The sequence below is a fragment of the Aotus nancymaae genome, unplaced genomic scaffold (assembly GCF_030222135.1).
Source record: "Aotus nancymaae isolate 86718 unplaced genomic scaffold, 86718_ANA_hifiasm-v0.15.2.pri h1tg000006l, whole genome shotgun sequence".
Taxonomy (NCBI): domain Eukaryota; kingdom Metazoa; phylum Chordata; class Mammalia; order Primates; family Aotidae; genus Aotus; species Aotus nancymaae.
Window position 1 is genome coordinate 36,732,509 of NW_026988417.1, and position 12,287 is coordinate 36,744,795.

At 46.7% G+C, this 12,287-nt stretch overlaps 1 protein-coding gene across 2 annotated transcripts in view; it reads left to right on the forward strand.

The window, feature by feature from the left end:
- The first annotated feature begins 4,294 nt into the window (after window positions 1-4,294).
- Window positions 4,295-12,287, forward strand: part of TBC1D1 (TBC1 domain family member 1) — a 244,551-nt gene continuing 236,558 nt past the window's right edge. Inside the window, exon 1 of one of the 2 annotated variants that reach the window (XM_064366284.1) lies at window positions 4,295-4,313. The gene's annotated coding sequence lies outside the window, so the exon portion shown is untranslated. The remainder of the gene's footprint in view (window positions 4,314-12,287) is intronic. The other variant, XM_064366292.1, reaches the window with a different exon arrangement.

Genomic DNA, 12,287 nt, shown 5'->3' on the forward strand with positions numbered 1-12,287 from the left:
AAATGCCCCGGTGGTAAAGAGCTCCACAGTCCTTGTGCTTCTGGGTCACACTCCTCGGAGAATCAGAAGCCTGAAGCAGAATCACAGGAGCATTTGACCCTATTCTCTACTTAATTTTGTTATTGCTGGCTTAAAGAGGGACCAACAGATCACCTTCCTGGGCTTTGAGAGAGCTCCCTGTTGCCATTACTAAGGCCCCATTGGCTCACGCTTCTGCCGTGGTGTGTATCAGCTCTGTTGGGTGTCACATGGCCACATATCAAGAGGAAGGAGCTACTTCCCTCCTAGAGCAGTGGTGCCTGCTGGTAAGAGCTCAGTGGTGAGCTCTTACCTCTGCTCTCTGCATTGGGCCAGCGTGGATCTTTCCTCCCTGTTTGACAGTCTTCATCCTGCCGTGCAAGGTATCATCATCTGCTTCAAAGTCCCCTTTACTATTTTTTCTACAACTGCTAGAAAACCTAAATAGACTGATAGCAAGCTGTCCCCTAATTTCTTTGTTTTTCTTTTCTTTTTTTTTTTTTTAGTGGAAGCCTTGCTCTGTTGCCCAGGCTGGAGTGCAGTGGCACAATCTTGGCTCACTGCAACCTCTCCCTCCTGGGTTCAAGCGATTCTCCTGCCTCAGCCTCCCGAGTAGTTGGGATTACAGTTGCCCGCCACCACACCTGACTAATTTTTGTATTTTAAGTAGAGACAGGGTTTCACCATGTTGGCCAGGCCGGTCTCTAGCTCCTGACCTCAGGTGACCCACCCGCATCAGACTCCCAAAGTGCTGGGATTACAGGCCTGAGCCACCGCACCCAGCCTGTCCCCTAATTCCTAAGATAATGCTGTATAGCTTTAAAAAGGAAGTTAAAAAGTCCTTATTGCATATTATAGAGGGAGTTCTGTTTCCCAGAAGTTAAAAGTATGGTAAAATCCCTCCTTATCATTCTTAGGGTGCTAGCTGTCCTGGAAGCTGGAAAAGTGATGCAGAAATTGCTGCTGCTCACAAGGCCATGACCTGTCCCTAATCCACGTGAGGGTCAAGACAAATGGTCATTTGCCACTAAGTTATAAATCTCTGAGCTGGAACTTGCTGGATGTCAACGCTTTGAGAGATGTGAGGCCTAGGCCTGCACCTGGGCCCCACCCATCCACTTCCTACATCTGCATTCTGGTTCCCGCCTGGCTGGCTACCTGAACTTAAGCCTTCCTGTACTCTGGGACTAGGGGTACTGGTGAAGGGAGGGTGGAGGAGGTGAGTGAGTGAGGGGAAGAAAAGGGAATGGAGTGGCAGGATAGGAGGGGGCTCTGGCCGGGATGTCCTGTAAGCAGAGCCCAGCAAATTCTCTCTGTTCCCCTTGGCCAGATCCCTTTCCCAGGAGCAGGGCCCGGCAGTAATGTTAGGTAATAGTTTCAACCTTCCTCTGTTGGGCTACATACAAAAAGCAGTTTAGGGTGTCAATGAAATGAATGATAGTGTACCTTTCTGGACATCCTAGCACTGTGGAGGTAAATGTGTACAGCACGTCACTGCAGACAAGGAAAGAAAACTCCACAACAGAGTTGAAGGTAAAAACATGAAACAATTGGGGTATGATCCAAGTGATAACAACATGGTTTAACTGATTTACCTGGTCTTGTAACCTAAAGAATAATTTCCATAACCCAGTTAACATTCTACTCATTACAGTATTTATGACTGTATATTTTTTAAAAAAGAGTTGAGGCTATGCACACAAATAACTGTTCTATGACAAAGAATGAGCTGAGGGCTACACAGTGGCCAGAGAGCAAGTATATTATAAAGGGTTTTGGATCTTGGCAATTCCAGCACCCACTAACCCTGTAGCCTCCTATAGGCCCTAACCTTTTTTTTTGGAGACATAGTCTCACTCTGTCACCAGGCTGGAACAGGCTGGAATACAGTGGTGTGATCTCAACTCACTGCAACCTCTGCCTCCCGGGTTCAAGCCATTCTTTTGCCTCAGCTTCCCCAGTAGCTGGGACCTATAGGCGCACGCCACCATGCCCAGCTAATTTTTTTGTATTTTTAGTGGAGATGGGTTTTCACCACGTTGGCCAGGATGGTCTCGATCTCTTGACCTCGTGATTCGCCTGCCTTGGCCTCCCAAAGTGCTGGGATTACAAGAGTGAGCCACCGTGCCCAGCCCACTAACCTCTCATTTTTCGTCTTAGATAGATTTAACAATCTTTGTCCTACAGAGTTTTTGAGCAAATTAATGACAATATGTAAAGACAGTATCTAGCGCAATATCCCAAATCGACTAACCCCTCTATAAAGAATAGCTACCACTATTGTGAGAGTTTTAAGTCAAGCTGTGAATACAACTCTTGTGTCCACTTAAATAGACCTCCCCTGGATGTGACATCCAGAGAAATCAGGGAATGCCGTAAGACAGCCTTAATCTAGAAGCCTCCAAGAGCCTCAGTGGGCTTCAAGGAAGACAATGTTCTTGGTACGATGAGGACCTTGGCCTTCTATTTGCCTCCTGAGCCATAGTAACGTTGATAATAGCCGCTGCCTTTAGTTACGGCCCATGTACGTCTGTGTCACTGCACTGCCCACTTTACATAAACTTTCCTGCTTTGTCCTCACAAAGATCTTGTAAGGTGTGTATTGGTCCCATTGAGCAGGTAAGAGAATGAAGACCAGAGGTCCAGCACCTTGCCTAAACCACACCTGCTGGGATTTAGTTCAGGTCCAGCGGTACAGCACAAACTCTCAGCTACTTCCCTAAAATCCACCTCCAGCTACATTAAGGAAAAAAAATCCAGAAAGATGCCACCTGGGTGTCTGGAACTGCCTCCCCTGAGCACCCGGCTCTCCCCTCCCTGTGGACTTGTCTCTGAAGAGGATGTGATGCTTCTTACTTTTCTCAAATCCCTCTCCCCACCCTGCCAGTGACGTTGCGCCTCTGTGCCTGGTGGGATACGGATCTGGGAGCTTTGGCTGTTTCTTGCGCACTGCCATCCCCCAGTCCTAGGCAGCGAGCTCCAGTCCTTTCACATCTCCTCCGCGTCTTTCCTTGCACTCTACAACACCGCTAGGAATGTCCCCAAATCTGATCGGGGCAGGCACACCGGGGTGTGCGTGTGCCTGTGCGTGTTTGTGTTCCTGCGCGTGTGCCGGGCGCGCGGGGCAGGAAAAAGCGCCTAATCCAGGCTCTGCGTCACTCTCGCAATTGGCTAGAAATGGAGTTTCCTGGTGTTTAATCCCGGGAGGGCACTTCGCCTTCGCTGTTTCCCAGAGTCCCAGATTTTCCTGCCTTGCCTGCCAGCGCCCCATAGGGCATCTGTGCCTCAGTTCACCCCCTGCCATCATCCAAGGACCGGGAGAAGGGGCAAGGCAGGGAACAGCCAGGTGGCTTGGTCTTTTCCCCGGCCCCCGCCCCCCATGTTTTGTGCAGTTTCTACCACGTCCGTTTCGGAGGGAGAAGGGGAGGGTGCAGATGAGGCGAGGCTCCATAGGGAGAACGGGCGGGCAGTGCCACCTGCTGAGAGCCATTCAGGCCGAGCGGCGGGCAGTGCCACCTGCTATAAATAGGCCGCCAAGGACAGGGTGTGCGACTGCACATCCCGCCACGAGGGCCTGCATCACGCGCGGGGCCTCGAGTCCCCTGCTCCTCAGGGAAACACTGTGCCCAGATTCTGCGCAGGGGGCTGGATGGGGCGGCAGCCCAAGTACCCCCTCCCCATTCCCCCCACAGACACTGGCAGAGGATGGCCCGCGGGCTGGGGGGCGGGGGGGGGTGGCAAGGAGGGGAGCGAGGCCGCGGCGGACCCGCAGTGCAGCAGCTGTTGCTCGCGTGCGATTCGCCCGTCCGGGCCGTGCTGCCCGGACACAGTCACACGGCGCAGTGGGGAGGAGAAGGGCACTGAGTCCCCCTCCTGGCTCCCCGGGGACTGAGTGGGAAGATCCCGGCTCCTGTCCTCCCCTCGCCTCTCCAGCGCTCGCCTAGCCTGGGAGGAGGAAACGAGAGCCGCGCGCAGACACCTCCTCCTCTTCCTCCTCCTCCTCTTCCTCCTCCTCCTCCTCCTCCTCCTCCTCTTCTTCGGCTGCTGCTCCTGGTGCCGCCACCGTTCGCCAGTGCCTGTTGCTGCCGCCGCCGCGGGACCCGCTGTGTCCTCAGCCGGGTGGAGAAGAGACGGGCGCCGAGCCGAGGGGAGCCCCCTCCCCAGCCTCCCGCGGCTGGAAGAGCGCAGCCAGCAGGGCACGATGGACGCTCCGCCCGCCCAAGCCGTCCCCAGGATGCCCCCGAGCACCTGCGCGTCTCGGCCGGGTCCCGGGCTCTGAGCGCGCCGCGGTACAGGTAAGGCGCCTTCTGGGGCTTCGTCTTCGCCACCCCGCTGGCTCCTCCCGGGGCATTGTGGCCGCCCCCGCCCCCAGCAATCCCCTGCCCCGGCTGGCCGCGGAGAGGGCGACAGCTGGCCGCGCAGGGACGCTCCTGCTGACTTCGCCCGCGGGGTTTCTCGGGGGAGGAAGTTCATTGCCATCTCGTTGCCCTCCCCCCGCCCCCAGACGAAAGCGAAACCTTGATGTTACCAGCGACCCCAGAGCTCCGCGGGCTTCTCCCCCCGCCCGCTCACTGGTCGGCGCATCTCTCCCCTCCCCCCTGCCGCCAAATATCTCGAGGGCTAGCGTGTTTGCAAGGCGACCAGATTGGCAAGAGTGTGGTCAGAGTGACCCCAAGCCACCCTTTAAAAGTTCAGGGTACTTTGCAGTAGTAACTTGGGCAGCTCCGCCAGTGCGCGCAACATTTCTTTCTATGGGCACATCCTGTACCAGTCATTTTGAAACCCTGCTCAATTGTTTCTAGCCGCTTCCTGATGACTCTGTGATGATGAGACCCCTCAAACTTCACCAGGCATTGAGGTTTTGTTTTTGCTTTTTTCAAACAGGCGTTATTTTATTTGAAATCCACCTAGATGTGACTTTTCCTGTTTTTTTTTTTTTGTTTTTTTTTTTTGTTTTTTTTTTGAGACGGAGTTTCGCTTGTTACCCAGGCTGGAGTGCAATGGCGCGATCTCGGCTCACCGCAACCTCCGCCTCCTGGGTTCAGGCAATTCTCCTGCCTCAGCCTCCTGAGTAGCTGGGATTACAGGCACGCGCCACCATGCCCAGCTATTTTTTTGTATTAGTAGAGACGGGGTTTCACCATGTTGACCAGGATGGTCTCGATCTCTTGACCTCGTGATCCACCCGCCTCGGCCTCCCAAAGTGCTGGGATTACTAAGGCTTGAGCCACCGCGCCCGGCCGACTTTTCCTGTTTTGATTTTATTTAACATAGCTTATTCTCTGGAAGTTGCTTTAAAAGAAAAGAAATTGAAAGTGATGGCTGTTCCTTCCACCAAACAGTTTAATGTTCAGGGTGCCCCATGTTGATGGATATGTCTTCATTCCATAGATTTCTCATTGCTTCCTTTATGATGGGATGATTTTATTTATTAATAAAATAGGACTTTGAAAGAGCGTTTAAAAATGACTTGGTTTAAATGGGTCACAGCCAAGAAACTCAGTTATCTGTACAAGTTCAAACTTCTAAACTTTTTGCACCGGACCTAAGCTGAATGCAAAGGCCCTGGTCAAAAACCATTGTTTAGGAAAGCAGAATGTCTTCCCTAGATGTGAGCTGGGATTGGTAGGAGTTGGAGAAAGGCCACCTCTGGGTTTTGTTGTTTGGGGAGTCTGCTGCCTGTGGGAGGGGTTGGGGTGGAAGAATGAAAGGAGAGCTGCTTCCAGAGGCTGGGAATCCACCTTGGAGACCAACTTTTTATATTTCTGATTCTTCGTGTTCTGTCACTCCCATGGGTTAGGAATCCCTGAACAGGTGAGTTTGACAGCTTTTTCTAGAGTTGAGATGGCTTTTCTTGGTCGGGAAAGAGGTGTGCATCATAATCAGCTCCTTCTCTGGAGCTGTCTTAAGGCATAAGGACTTTGCATGAAAGAGTTTGCATAGAAAAGGTTTAACTGCTTTTGTAAACAGGTGTTTTACAACTATTTGAAATTGGATGCTATCATAGTTTCACAGTCTGCCTGTTTCTTGTTGTTTTCTAGCATACTATAGAAAAATAAGACCACAACAAGCACTTTCTCTCCAGATTTATCTATAAGTAATCGTTGACATAACATGAGCTATTGGATAGTAGCCACAGCTGTGAGTTAAAAGGTATAATATAAAATGTTTGGGCCGGGGCAGTGGCTTACACCTGTAATCCCCACACTTTGGGAGGCTGAGGCAGCAGGATCATTTGAGCCCAAGAGTTCAAGAGAGACAGTGAGACCCCTGTCTCTACAAAAATTTTTAAAATTAGCTAGGGGTGGTGGCACTCACCTGTAGTCCCAGCCATTTGAGAGGCTGAGGCAGGAGGATCACTTGAGCTCAGGAGTTTGAGGCTGTAGTGAGTTATGCCTGTGCCATCTTACTTGAGCCTGGGTGACAAAGTGAGATCTCATCTCTTAAAAAAAAAGTTTAGGGGACATTTTCTGAAGTGAATACGAGTATAAAACACTACTGAGTGCACGGAGACATGGAAGAGACTAAGTAGTTCAAAGCAGTAAATAAAATCATCAGGTGATCATTAAAATAATTTATTTCATGTGGATTTGTCCAGGCATTTGCAAATCAGGAGAACAGGAAAAAAAAATCATTGGTGTAGTTATAAATTCTTACATCATATTTTCAAAGGAAAATTTTGAAAATGAGATTCCTTGTCATAGTCTATTGTTATCTATCCCAATGAGAGTGCTGAGGATTCCCCTTTTCACTATGACAGCATTTCTGCTTGGGTGGCCGTCATGTCAGTGTTGACCTGGTGTCCCATAAGGCATAGTTTGTCAAAACGCTAGTGGATATTAGGAGGAAATGTGCAACTCTGAAGCAACAGAGCTTGCCCTTCTTCCTCATTACCCAGCTGGTGATAATCCCTGTCCCCCACTTCCCTAGAAGGCAGCTCTAACCAGAAAGGCTGCAATCACAATGACATGTACCCCTGTGCAGAACTGGATGTGGGTGAGTGCCTCTTTTGTGGTCCAGATCTTCTAGGATCTTCTAGAATGTACCACTGGCAAGCGGCGGGGAGTGGGGAGGCTGCACCAAGCAGCATGGCTGTTACCTCTTCTGTGTTCACAGCAGCATCTTCAGTTGTCTTGATGCCTGGAGTAGGAACCGCAGCTGCCTGCTTTGTTGGCCACCAGCTTCCTGGCAGAATAGCTGGTAGGGAGGAGAGCAAGGGGCTCCAGAGGATTCTGTCTTTGAGCATGCTATTAATTTGATCTGACAGAATGGCAGCTCCCTGAAGCCCTTCCTACTGTCTCCACAGCATTTCTCTGTATGTAGGTCCCCAGTTTTTGCTCTTTTCAGATTTCCAGAGAACTGAAAATGTATCACAGCCCATTTGGGGACTTCCTGCATATGTGTGGGTGCCTCAGGATCATTTGTTTTGCCCTTTTCTGGTCTACTGTGCTGCGCTTATCAAGTTTAATGACCACATTAATTTCAATATTTGATATATTTCTCAGCCGATTTCATCTCTTGGTCATTAAACTTAAGAAGTAAAATCTGCTCATTAAAATGACTGAGTCCATGGCCAGGCATGGTGGCTCATGCCTATAATCCCAGCACTTTGGAAGTCCAAGGTGGGTGGATCACTTGAGGTCAGGAGTTCAAGACCAGCCTGGCCAATATGGCAAAACCCTGTCACTACAAAAATTTAGATACACAAAAACTGGCCAGGTGTGGTGGCATGAGTCTGTAGTCTCAGCTGTTTAGGAGGCTGAGGCAGGAGAACCACTTGAACCTGGGAAGCAGAGGTTGCAGTGAAACATGATTGCGCCCTTGAGTCCATTCAGCAGCTGAGGAGTGTTGGGGTTTGTATCCCTGAAGTGATGACAATGGATTTAGGGTTTCAGTCAGAACTGTTGCCTTACAATTTCCTTTATGGCTTTTTTTTTTTTCCAACCCCACAGTCCAATAAAAATATCTTTAAACCAGATTATTCACAAGATCCATGAAGGTTTTCATCTTCAAGGTTTTTTGATATTTCTAAGCCAAAAGTTCCATTTGATGGGATCTTAGATTTAGGGGCAATGTGTCCCTTTTCAGATTCTAGATGTTTAGGAAAAGATTTGTCATATTTGGGCCACCTGAAAGACTCTTGATATATAGGTTTTTGTGAAGCCATGCAGAATGTAGGAAACATATTTTAGTCCCAACAAAGAGGCATTTACTTTTGAGTGTGCCTGTTTTCTTTGAGATGAGCAACAGATATTTTTCTCTTAAAAAGAGAATGCATTTATTTAACAGCACATTATATTTGATCAGCAAATCTAAACTTCCAAAGTAGGTAAGCACTATGGATTCTTTGTCAGAATTAGTGAATTTACACATGCAGAGTGCTTAGAACAGTGCCTGGTACACAGTGAGCACTCAATATTACTTATTGCTATTATTATGTTTATTTATTTTATACTTACAGTATAATTTTGATGTTAGGTTTGGATTGCTGAGGCCAAGCAAAATTTAGATAGAACAACCCAGCTAATCCACTAGAAAGATATTTGAGGGTTATTCCCATCTAAAGATACTGTTCTATGGGAAACAACAGAAGTTTGTGGACAAGACAGATAAGGATTCAAATCCTGCCTTCACAATTTATTAGTGAGGGGACCCTTTGGTAAGGTGAGGATGACGAAACCTACTTCTCAGAATTGGGAACACACAGATCATGTAAAATGTCCATAAAGTTCTAGGTGGTCAGCAACAGATATTCCTCTAGCAAAGTGGTTAAGAGCAAGCAAACTCTGGAGCTAAAGCACCTGGGTTCAAATCCCAATTCTGCCACTTCTTACAGTATGGGCTTGGGCAGGTGACCTCACTTCTCTGTGCCCTGTTCAATGATAATATTCCTTATTGTTCAACTTTGCTGTGAGTTAAATCAGTTAATAAACACACCAAGATAATGTGTTAATAACTATTTTTTTACTTTTAGCAGAATAACTTAAAGGAACCCTGCAGATGGGAGGGTTATATATAATCTCTGAAGGCTGGCTAGGACCCTCCCCCATCTTCCCACCCTTTTTTCTGTGCAATGAAAAGAGTATAAGAAGTGACAGTGGCATTCTAAAGTATAGCTTCAAATTGGCTCTAATTTATATGACTTGCACCAGTAATCCCAGCACATTGGGAGGCTGAGGCGGGTGGATCACAAGGTCAAGAGTTGGAGACCAGCCTGGTCAACATGGCAAAACACCAACTCTACCAAAAGTACAAAAATTAGCCGGGCGTGGTAGCACACACCTGTAATCCCAGCTACTAGGAAGGCTGAGGCAGAAGACTTGCTTGAACCCGGGTGGTCAGGGAGGAAGCAGAGGTTGCAGTGAGCTGAGATTACACTACTGCACTACAGCCTGGGCGACAGAGCGAGACTTCATCTCAAATAATAATAGTAATTTATATGAGAAAGAAGTCATTCAAAAGCATCATAACTTTACATGTCAAATTAGAGAGGCACACCCCAGTGCTAAAGCATCCTGATGATGAAAACATTTAGAACCACTGGTTTCAGGAGCTCCATGCAATGGTGAAACAGCCTCTACTCCAAGGATTGTTGCTACCTGTGGGATTCCTGGGTGAGTAACACACAGCTCCCATTGGGGTAGAATTCTGTGGACGAAGTGGATGAAGAGTGTGGCCAAGCCAGTGATCCTACTGCATGGGATTAGAGTACTTCAGGTTGCAATATAATTCTGTTCAGTTGCAAGCCCACTCCATCTGGGGTAAAGAACACAGAAATTAAACCACTGATTCACAGAGCAATGTGAGTGGCCGCCTGGGGACTTTCTGCCCATTCTGAGGTCCCCAACCGCTAATCAATATTGGCTGGTTCCTAATCAGGCCTAGAGTTAGAGGCCACTAGCACCCCTTCATTCATCCTTTCTCCTCTCCCTCCCCCTTCCCACCAGCATTCTGAGGAGGTGAGGGCTGAAACTGCAGAGGCTGTTGTGTTGTTAGTTACTGGAAAGTCCCCATCCTGCTCTCTGGGGTTTGCTGGGAAGGAGTGGAGGGGGCTGGGAAGAAAGGGGGTTCCCAACCGGCAGCTTACTAACACCTGCCATTGCTTCTCTCAGTTCCTGATCAGTAATTCCCATCCTTTCCTCGTGTACCTCCCTCACATTTTTGTTCTTGAAGGGAAGATGGGAGCAGCTTTCTATCCCCACACAATGTTGGGGACATTTGGTATTATACGTGATGAAAATAAGATTCACCAGATTTTAGAGACGGAAGTAAACTTGGAGATGATCTTGTTCCATTCTCTTATAAGAATAAATGAGATTTGAAGAAGCTGAGTAACTTGCTTTTTCAATTTCACACTTGAAAGTGTTTTCATAAGGAAGTTGGGGTTCTCTGCAGCACTTGGATGGGAGTCAGGGACTTGGATTGTCCCAATTCTGTCACTAAATTTGGACACGCCACTTAACTTTTCCAGAATCCAGTTGCCTCAGTTCAAATATTAGGGAAATTTCTAAATGGCTTGAAAAGACCTTGTTAGCTTTAAAATTTTATGATTCTAAGTGCATACTTCCGGAGATACGTAGCATATCAGGACTCATTAACAAGATTATTGAAACTGTCCTAATAAAGGACATCTTTGTGTCTTGGGTAGCTACTGTGTTTAAAGACTGTGCTAGGTAGGAGTTGTACAGAATACAAAGGTTCTCCGGAGAGGGATAGGGTGTGTACACAGACGACTCTACTAACAAGAACGTTACTAGAAGCTCATTGGAATCACAGTATTTCTTGCCGAGGGTGTGAAACATGAGAGTTCTTCCTTGGAATATAAGGTTCTATTTGGGGCTTAAAGGATGATTAGAGGTTGAGTGCAAATAATGTGGATTAAGATGGCTTTAAAAAATAATTGAATGGTTTATATTAAATTGCTGAAAAATAATTGCAGTTTTTGCCATTCCTTTTCATGGCAAAAATTGCAGTTACTTTTGTGTCAACCCCCTAATATATTTGCATAGTTTATCTCTGTTATGGAACTTTTTATTGACAAGTAATGTAGATACTCACCTGGTCTAAGTTACCCTGAATCTTATATTAGCAAAATCTGAATTGCCTATAAATAATTATGGCTATGTCGGAGGTAGAACTTCTTATTTGATAGTTTATGAACAATGCTAAGATCTAATGCATTTTTTACAGAGAAGCTAAGAACATCCTACAGCTGGTTGAAAAGCAAAAACTTGGCCGGGCACGGTGGCTCACGCCTGTAATCCCAGCACTTTGGGAGGCCGAGGCGGGCGGATCACGAGGTCAAGAGATCGAGACCATCCTGGCCGACACAGTGAAACCCCGTCTCGGAAAAAAAAAAAGAAAGGAAAGCAAAAACTTTAGCCGTTCAAATAGTTTTGTCAATGAAATGGCAGGACTCATTTGATGACTGAATACTATCAACTGAATTGAGTAATTTTTTGCACTGTGTATATCTATACTCTAAGAAGGAAATTGAAAGTAATTCTGCTATACTTGCTATCACTATATTAATAACTGCCTCATCTAAAATAATCGGTAGAGCTCAGATTTATCCTTTGTAATAATTCTAGTACTTCTTTAAACATGTTTTGGGATTAGCAGCTGTCAACAGTTAGAGCATGAAACAGATTCTGTTACAGGAGTAGAAGGAGATCCAGACATTTAATGTCATTTTCACCTGTAAGTGAGAGAGAGAATAAAGAGAAAGAGAGATCATTATTTATGGGATTATATGAACTTCAAGTCTGTTTTCATTAGGAGAAGCTGTGCTTTAAAGAACAATCAGGGACTACACTCTCATGAAACATCTGAGCTGCAAAGTATTGCTTTATTTTTGAATTTTTGGACATTTGAAATAAAAAATGAGCTATGAATTATGTTCAAATTATATTATAAAAATTTGCTCTTAGCATTGTGCATATATATTATGCAGAAAAAACATCATAGAGTAAAAAGAATAGACTTCAGTTCCATTTCAGAAAATTCTTAAAATTTGAATACTGATTTTGGAAACCCCAAATGCGAAGAGTTCAAGAAGCTTACAGTCTTCTTGAGGGACACCTATTCAAACTCTGAAATATGGTGATTAGGTACAAAGTGCAGAAAAACCTGCTGATGCATGTCCTAAATCACCTTGGAAAAAAGAGGTGGTAGTTGCTTAAGGTAGGACTTTGCATGTTACATACCAGTTGGAAACAGAAGACAAGGACGGGGACTGTTGGCAGATGACGCTCCATGGGTCGTTTCTG